Here is a 9,115-nt window from a genome sequence, read left to right on the forward strand (position 1 = left end):
TCACATTTCAGCTAAGTCTGGCATATGGCAGAGGCTGGACGCAAGTTGGAAGGGCCTCTGTACCACTCATGTGGTGCTCATTCATCTTTGCAGAGTAATGCATGAGACCATTGGCCTACAGAGATGAATAAATGATTAGATGAATGAATCAAATGAATAGATGATTCTCACCCTGTAGGAACTCACAGGAGGAGACAAAGAATAAAAAGACAACTGTAACTCGATGTGTAAGTGCACACAGAGAGAGTTGTGGGTAAATTGAAGGTAGAGGTAGCTGAGTTTGGAGGGCTGCCGAAAGGGGGATGGTCAGCACAATTCTGAGCTACTGGACAAAGCAGAGCTATGTGCGATTGGCACTTCTCCTACGGCACTTGCGGGGAGGGGAGGGGAGCTTGCTTTGTGCTAAAGATATGTGTACATGGTTTATTAAACAATGGAGTCCATGAGGTAAAGAAGCAGGAGCTGTCCCTCGCACAGGGCCTGGCACACAGAGGGAACCCACTGGTGTTGGGTGAAGGAATACTATTAAGTCAATAGCAAATAACTCATATAGAACATTTACTTTGTGCCAGATACTGTTTTACACACTGTACATGCATTATGTCATTTATTTCACACAACAGCCTGAGAAGACTGATGTTCCGAGAGGTTAAGCACTTTGCCCAAGAACACAGAGTAAGTGACAGAGAAGGACTCAGATGCATATCTGCCTGGCCCAGAGGTCTGTGTGCATGGCACTGCTCTTACAGAGGAAGCTGCTTGACACTTGGCCTAATCCGTAGTTAAAGATGATACTTTTGTGATCTGGACCTCTCATTCCTAGAGCCCGGGCATCCCTGCCTCAGCCTGCTTGAAGCGACTGTCTCCTTTGAGAACACTTGAGAAAGCCCCTTGCCTGTCAGAAGCTTTTCCTGTCAACAGCTTTTCTTTCCCGGCATGGAACTCATCGCAGGTATTTTCCAAAAAAGAAAGCCAGGGGAATCACATTTCAGTCTGAATGTGGGAAGAAAACAAAGACCACGACTTAGAACTAAGTCTGAATGGCCTGGAGCGCCTCAGCCTCCCTCTCACAGAGTGGTTTACACAGTCGACAATCTGCGCCTGGTGACAGGCATGGCATGTTTGTCTTTGTTGCAGAAAACACTTCCCCAAGGGAGTTCCAGGCAGAAGGCTATCCACCCTGTGACACGCAGAGCGTTTAGGAGAGGAGTAGAAGGTAGGGACTTGGGAATAGACCTTCTGTTAACCTAAAGGACAGGCCGTGGGTCCCTAGTGGCTCTGGCCTGAGTGCCTGGGCAGCTTCTTAGTCCACTCCCTGAGTAATAAGGATGCAACCACTTTGGAGCGGCAACAAACATGACTTCAGCGGGCTGTTGGGCAGTTGGAGGGCTCTCCATTTGCATCTAATGAGAGGCTGGGTTCTAATTAACTCCTGTGATGTGTTAATTTTTCAACCTGACATTTTCTGCTCTCATAGATTCTTGTAATGGTTCCTAAATTAAAGGCTGCATTTGAAGACTAACGTTTAGGTTAAAATCCACCACCTAGGGGGGTGGGGGGGCCTATAAACATCCTTTCCCTCCTAAGGGAAACCTCTCATTTGCAGTTCTTTGCTAACCCAATTAAGTGCTGAAGTAGTCACCCTAAAGCCTGCTTTTTATTTCCTGCGAAACAACCCAACTAATCCATATTCAGTAGCTTCCAAGAAAAGTCTTATTCCAACCACTCATGAAGAAACCAGCTTCTTTGAATCTGAACAGAACATTTAAAACTCACAAAGAGCTGTCTTGATAGAAAATGCAAGAAAGTGGTTCATTATTATCCTGTTTGGTTTTTGAGGGGATAATTCACTGCGACTAAAACCTCGTAAGGACTGGGAATTTACTGTGGGACAACAGAAGCATAGGGAGAAGCCATGCCCCATCCCATGGGTTTATGGACAGTCTAGGTGCTGCATCTTACCCTGCACCCGAACTAGTTATAAAACAAGAACATGTGTACTGAATAAAGCAGAAGGGAACACTAATCTTGCTCAAAGTTGAGGAATCAGAGGCCCCAAGTGGTTAAGTAATGGCAGAGGCAAATCCCCTTCTTACAATGGTTGCACCATTAGCTAGCAGAGAAGAATCAAGTCACCGTAGAACTCTTGGGTATCAAGGAATCAAAGCCCTGTTGTTCCTCTTTCCAAGCGTAAAATGGTACAGAGGACAGTCTTACTTGTTGGTGGTGATGGTTTAATGCACAGATGGTCAACCAATAACCTTTGCAGGAGACAAAAAGTAATGCAAACATTTTATACCTCCACAACCTCGTTTCATTTCAGTATTTATCAGTCAAGCCATTAGCAAATGTTCAATGATGTTTAGTCCAAATAACCATTGTGGACATGCCACTGAGCTGAGTACTGAGTGGTATGCAGATATAAAAGGACGTCCCTGCCTTCAAGGAGCTTATAGTCACATTGGAGGAGATTAAGACATGAGACCAAGAGTGAAACAAGCTTGTTTATAGTTAAGAGCTTTTTCTTGAGCTCTCTTACTGTATTATACATTTGGTTTCTTTGTTTCTGTTTTTTTGTTTTGTTTCTTTCAGTCTCCTTCACAATCCTCTGAGGTTACAGGCTGTGCTGAACAGCAAAGAAAAACACTACCTGACCCAATGAAGGCTCTCAATAGATATTTGTTGAATAAATAAATGAATGGGGGACTTCCCTGGTGGCACAGTGGTTAAGAATCCGCCTGCCAGTGCAGGGGACACGGGTTCAAGCCCTGGTCCGTGAAGATCCCACATGCTGCAGAGCACCTAAGCCCATGCATGACAACTACGGAGCCAGCGCTCTAGAGCCCCGTGAGCCACAACTACTGAGCCTGCGTGCCGCAACTCTTGAAGCCCACGCACCTAGAGCCTATGCTCTGCAACAGGAGAAGCCACCGCAGTGAGAAGCCCGTGCACTGCAAGGAAGAGTATTCCCCGCTCGCCGTAACTAGAGAAGGCCCACGCACAGCAACAAAGACCCGATGCAGCCAAAACTAACTAACTAAATAAATTTATTTAAAAAAATAAAATAAATGAATGGTTCAGGTTCTAAGTGCTCTAGTTCTTCAGAAAAAGAGAGCCTTTTTATGTGCTGGGTATAGGTGACAACCAAAATACAACCTAACTGGTCCCAGAATGATGGTCAAGTCTATTCTATAAGCTGGTCCTGCAAAACAGCTTTCAGCTTTCTTCTGAACTTGGTTGTTTTGCCAATCATTTATCTTCATTTTTTTTTTATTGTGCCAATTCCTAAGTCTTTTAAGGTAGAAAAGTGTCTTGACCAAATTGTTGTTTGATTCAGAAGCCTGTTTCTCTACTTCATAAATCAGCTCAAGACATTTTCTTATCATTGTTCATTGGCTAGTTGACCACTCATTTCGTTATTGTCAGCTAAAGCCATTAGGAATCATACATGCTACAACACAGGCTGTAAGCAGGGATCTCAAGCCAAGGAATTATAAGTCACGGGATCTCCTGTAAATGATACATTTGTAGAAAAATTAGAATGTGAGCTTAGCTATGAGGCATGTGTAAATTTCCAAGAGACCTTGGGAAGCATAGAAAAGAAGGCACCTGTAATGATATTCTCACAGGCATCTCTCTCATCATTTGATACAGGTGAGATATCAACAGGAATAAAAATGGTGTTAAATAATTACCAAAGGGTGAACCAGCCACCTGCTATGGGTAAGCAAGAACTAGACTAGACAGCGTTGCAGGTGGTGGTTTTAAAACAGCCTCAATTTCTTCGACATTCTTCCCATTAAAGGGCAAAGTATACGTTCCCTTTCCTTGAATCTGGAAGGGGCTGTGACTCCTTCAACCGACAGAGTACGGAGTAAGTGACACTAGGTGACTTCCAAAGCTACGTCATAAAAGGCCTTGCCGTTTCTACCTTATTTACTGGGAAATTCATTTTAGAGCTCTGAGCAGCCTTGTAATGTCCAACTACCTTGATACCACCATGCAGGAGAGGCCACATATAGGCTTTCCAGTTGATAGTCCCAGATAAGCCTCTCATTCAGCCGTCCCAGGCCAAGTGCCAGAAATGTGAATGAAGAAACCATTTTGGAAGTGGATTCTCTGGTCCCAGCTGTTCTCACCCTCAGCTGTTTGAGTCATCCCGGCCCAGACATTGTGGGGCATAGAAGAACCATCCTTGCTGTGCCTTTCCAAATTCCTGACACACTAAATCCATGGTTGTTGTTTTATGCCTATCTTAGTTCATTTGAGCCGCTGTAACAAAATACCACAGACTGGGTGTCTTATAAACAGATATTTATTTCTCCCAGCTCTGGATACTGAGTCTAAGATCAATGCGCCAGTAGATTCAGTGGTAAGGGTCCACCTCCTGGTTCATAGATGGATGCCTTTTCGCTGTGTCCTCACATAGCAAAAGGGACAAGGGAGCTCTCTGGGGTCTCTTTTATAAGGGCATTAATCCCATTCGTGCCTGTCCTCATGACCTAATCACCTCCCCAAATCCCCATTTCCAATACGAACACATTGGGGATTGGGATTTCAACATATGAATTTTGGGGGGACACAAACATTCAGTCTGTTGCAATGCCTATAGGTTTAGGTTGGCTTGTTATTCAGCAACATATAACCACAACAGAAGTAAGTAAGAAGATAATCAAAAGAGAGTGTGACTCTGCTAGAGAAAGAATGACTACCCAAAGATGAATAAAGGGACTTTAGATGGGGTTATGTTTTCAGTTGCTTGGGGGACAGTTGGGTCATGTTAAGTGGAAGCATGATTTTGCTGTTTTTATTTAGAAGTTAAAGGGCTTCCCTGGTGGAGCAGTGGTTAAGAATCCACCCACCAATGCAGGGGACACGGGTTTGAGCCCCGGTCAGGGAACTAGATCCCACGTGCCTTGGAGCAACTAAGCCTGTGCACCACAGCTACTGAGCCTGTGCTCTAGAGCCCACAAGCCACAACTACTGAAGCCAGTGCACCTAGAGCCCATGCTCTGCAACAAGAGAAGCCACTGCAATGAGAAGCCCGCACGTTGCAACGAAGAGTAGCCCCCGCTTGCCGCAACTAGAGAAAGCCTGCACGCAGCAACAAAGACCCAACACAACCAAAAATAAATAAATATTTTTAAAAAGAAGAAGTTAACTATGGGGCCTTCCCTGGGGGCGCTGTGGATAAGACTCTGTGCTCCCAATGCAGGGGCCCCAGGTTCAATCCCTGGTCAGGGAACTAGATCCCGCATGCATGCCGCAACTAAGAGTTCACATGCTGCAACTAAGGAGCCCACGTGTGGCAACTAAGACCCGGTGCAACCAAATAAATAAATAAATAAGAAGTTAAGCATGGTTAAAAGAAGGGTGTGTGGGCTTCCCTGGTGGCGCAGTGGTTGAGGGTCCTCCTGCCGATGCAGGGGACGTGGGCTCGTGCCCCGGTCCGAGAGGATACCACATGCCGCAGAACGGCTGGGCCCGTGGGCCATGGCTGCTGAGCCTGCGCGTCCGGAGCCTGGGCTCTGCAACGGGAGAGGCTGCAACAGTGAGAGGCCCGCCAGAAAAAAAAAATCATCTTAAAAGAAGGGTGTGTGACTGCCAAGTTGACAGAGAGTGACTCTGGTAGCTTTGTACTGTGTCCATTCAGCTACAGTAGAACTACATTTTCCAGAATTCCCTTTCTTGCATGATTCTAGACTGGGATTGGCCACAAGAGAAATTAGCCCGAGACTGGGGAGGTGGAAGTGAAGCAGCACTTTATGCTCTGAAAGTCAGCGTTGGGTGCCAGCCACGGTGGCGGTTCACGGATGTTGTCCCTAACTGCTGGCTCACTTGCTGGCAGGATCTGGACCTGCACTATGTCCTTCAGCTTCTCTGAGTCCTGGGCCAGGTGCCTGAGTAATTCTGTGGCCAAGGGCTCGAGCTTTTGCAGGTCACCTGCATCCTCAAGATTAGAGGCGGTTAGAGACAGACACAGGATCCAGTTTGTCCCTGTGGTTCCAGTGTGCCCTCAACTTCCCAAACTTTTTGCCCAGCTTTCCTTCTTGACGGCAGGCCTGGTTGATCTGTACTGACCTCAGGCCCAGTACCCTTGCAGAGTACTGCACTGGCTCCCACAGTTTTGTAAGGTCTGATGCTTTTTATAAACTTGATTCTACCTTACTCAGAGCGACTCTGCTTCTTCGATCAAACCCTGACTGATACATCCTATAAAAAAAGACTCATAGGATGTAAGCGCTGGCAGCTGCCTTAGAGTTCACCTGGTCCACTCCTCATTTCTGAATGGGGAAACTGAGGTCCCGAATGTGACTTGCCCAAGTGGCACATAATAAATGAGTGGTTGAAACAGCTTGCTAACCTGCTCTGTGACCTAAGTATTTGCCAAATTCCTGTTTGACTTACGGAATTGCAACAGGCCTGCTACACCAGATCCTATTATCCATCCAAGCCCTTGACTGAGCCCCTTCGTATCAGGCACTGTGCTTGGTGTTCCTCATAGATGACCTCATTTAACCCACTTGCCCTCCAGCGTATATCCTAAAGTATTGAATTATCAATGCTTCTCTCCATCTCCACCGCCACCAACTGCCCAGCCCTTATCATTCACAGCTGAGTCCTAACAGGCCTGCTCATCGGCAGTCTCTTCTCTCTACAGCAAACAGGGCCATCTTTACACATCAGCTTCCACCATCAGCTTCCTCTCCTGCTGAAAGCCTGTCTGTGGTTTCCCATTGCTGTTGGGTTAAAATGTATCAGGCCTACAATGTCCGGTAAGATCTGGCCCCATCTCCCCTCCGCTTCGGTCACACCCTCTGCCTTGCTCACCACACTCCAGCTACAGTGACCTTCCTTCTATTCCTAAAACATACCCGGCTAGTTCCTGCCATAGAGGCTTTGCTGTCTCCTCAGCCTATAAGGCCACTCTCCCCCAGCTTCCCATGGCTGCTGCTTCCTGAAAAATGTCATTTCCTCTGCAAGGTCTGCCCTGAACACTCATGTCTCACCCTTCCCTTCAGTCACTCACTCCTTCCTCTGTTGATGCCTATCACTGTCTTGGTTATTTACTTGCTTATTTATCAACTTTGTCTCTCTGCTAACTAGAAAGAATCTCCCTGAGGACAGTGTTATTCACTAATATATCCCTGGTGCCTAGTAGGTGCTCAGTAAATATTTGTTAAGTGAACAAACCTGTATGGTACCTACTGTTATTCTCTCCATTTTACAGATGAGGAAACACAGTGCCTGCGAGATTAAAAACTTGCCTGGGGTCCCGCAGTAAATAGCTTAGTTGATATTATTCCAACACAGGTTTACCTGACCATTATGCATCCTACTTTCGAGGCTTTGTTGCCTCCACAAGTGTCCTCTGGGTGCAAAATATATCCAGATATTAGAACTGCAAGGAAACTTTTATAATCACCTACCTCCTTGCCTAGTCATTATATTGATACTAAAGTTAATCAGTTAACCATTTATGAGTCCTTCCTGTGGGCACTGATAAGGTAATTGGAATTGCTCCCCCAAATTGGACAGACATTAAGGATCCCTCATTTATCATACCCTGGGAATTTACAGATGCCTACATTTTTATCTGATTTTCCTTCAGTAGCCCTCACTTTTTCAGTTTCAAGAATGTGACTGAATTTTCGACCTCCCTGCCCCAGTTTTTCTTCATTATCTCTTTTGCCTTCAAGAAACTATACCATTTCTGTTCTAAAACAAGAAGAGACAGGGGATTTCCCTGGTGGTTCAGTGGTTCAGACTCTGCACTTCCACTGCAGCAGGCACTGGTTTGATCCCTAGTCAGTGAACTAAGATCCCGCATGCCGCAGGGTGCAGCCAAAAATAATAATAATAAATAATAAAAATAAAGATAAAATAAGAAGAGACACATTTTAAGAAAACAGTTTTCAGATACGTGCAAAGAAACAGTAGCAGTTGATAACATCTGTTAGATCGCCAGAGACCTGGAAGGAAACTTCCAGATCATCTGCTGCAGGACTCAACAGATAAAGCATCTGAGACCCAATGGGTGCAGATGGCTTATCCAAGATGGGGCTAAAAGTAGATATCCTTTACCCTGCTTCCAGGACTCCTCCCATCCCGTCGCACCGTCTTCCTTCCACCTCCTTACTGGAGAAACCAGGATCGCTGTGGAAACCAGGTTATGGGTAAACAGCAGCAGACCCATTACTCAGACCCGAGGCTTCAGACCGCATATACGGGGAGCTATGTCATAGATTGTTCTGTTAACCAGGCCCTTTCTCGTTCTCAGTAGCACAGCCACACATGACCACTCATGCACTAAGGATGACTAGACTTGCCTCACCTGCCTGCCCTTCAGAGCAGCCAATCACTCTTCTACCTCAGCCAACCCATCTCTCCTTCCTCCTTGTCCATACATTGTGTTTCAGAAGAGCTGTGTTGAATGGCTTCCTCATTTCTGCTTCTGTGACTGTTTAAGTCTCTCTTGAGGGGCTAGCTGAGATATCCCTGCTAATGAAGTCTGAATTGCAGCATCCCCATGAGGCCAGAGCGGTGGGAGTGGCTCAGAGAATGTCAGAACTGGAAGATACCTTAGAGACCAATGAGTCTACCTTGTCACCCTATTTACGGGTAAATATGGATACAGAGAGAAAAGTACATGATCATTGACTGTTCACTTTGATATTGCTAGCTGGGCATAGAGCAAAGCTAGAACCCAGACCTTCTGACTTTGCAGCTCAGTACCTCCTACATCATGCTGAAGCCCTGGCACTTAGAATACGAGGGACACAATGAGCCCCCTGGAAAGGGTGTTGACTGACTGACGATATCTTCCAGCAAGGAAATCAGGAAATTCTGTTTCCTTTTTAGAATTAAGCCCTACCATAGTAACTCTCTACAGGAAAAACAAAAGCAATAACAAAATTTCTTTATCATCCTAGGGCTTTTGTGAGAATATAAGGCATACATATATAAAGGTTCTTACCATTAGGCTCGGAAAATTCTGTTGGCTTTCCTTCACCTGTTTGTTGTGGCACTGAGTTAAAACTTGCCTGTGTTGTCGTACTTAAATCCAAGAATTCTCCACTCCTCATTCTAGAGGTAAGTTTTCTATGCCTTTTAG

Source organism: Aethalodelphis obliquidens, unplaced genomic scaffold, assembly GCF_003676395.1.
Source record: "Aethalodelphis obliquidens isolate GAN/ISIS:26980383/991018 unplaced genomic scaffold, ASM367639v1 scaffold50, whole genome shotgun sequence".
NCBI classification, from domain to species: domain Eukaryota; kingdom Metazoa; phylum Chordata; class Mammalia; order Artiodactyla; family Delphinidae; genus Aethalodelphis; species Aethalodelphis obliquidens.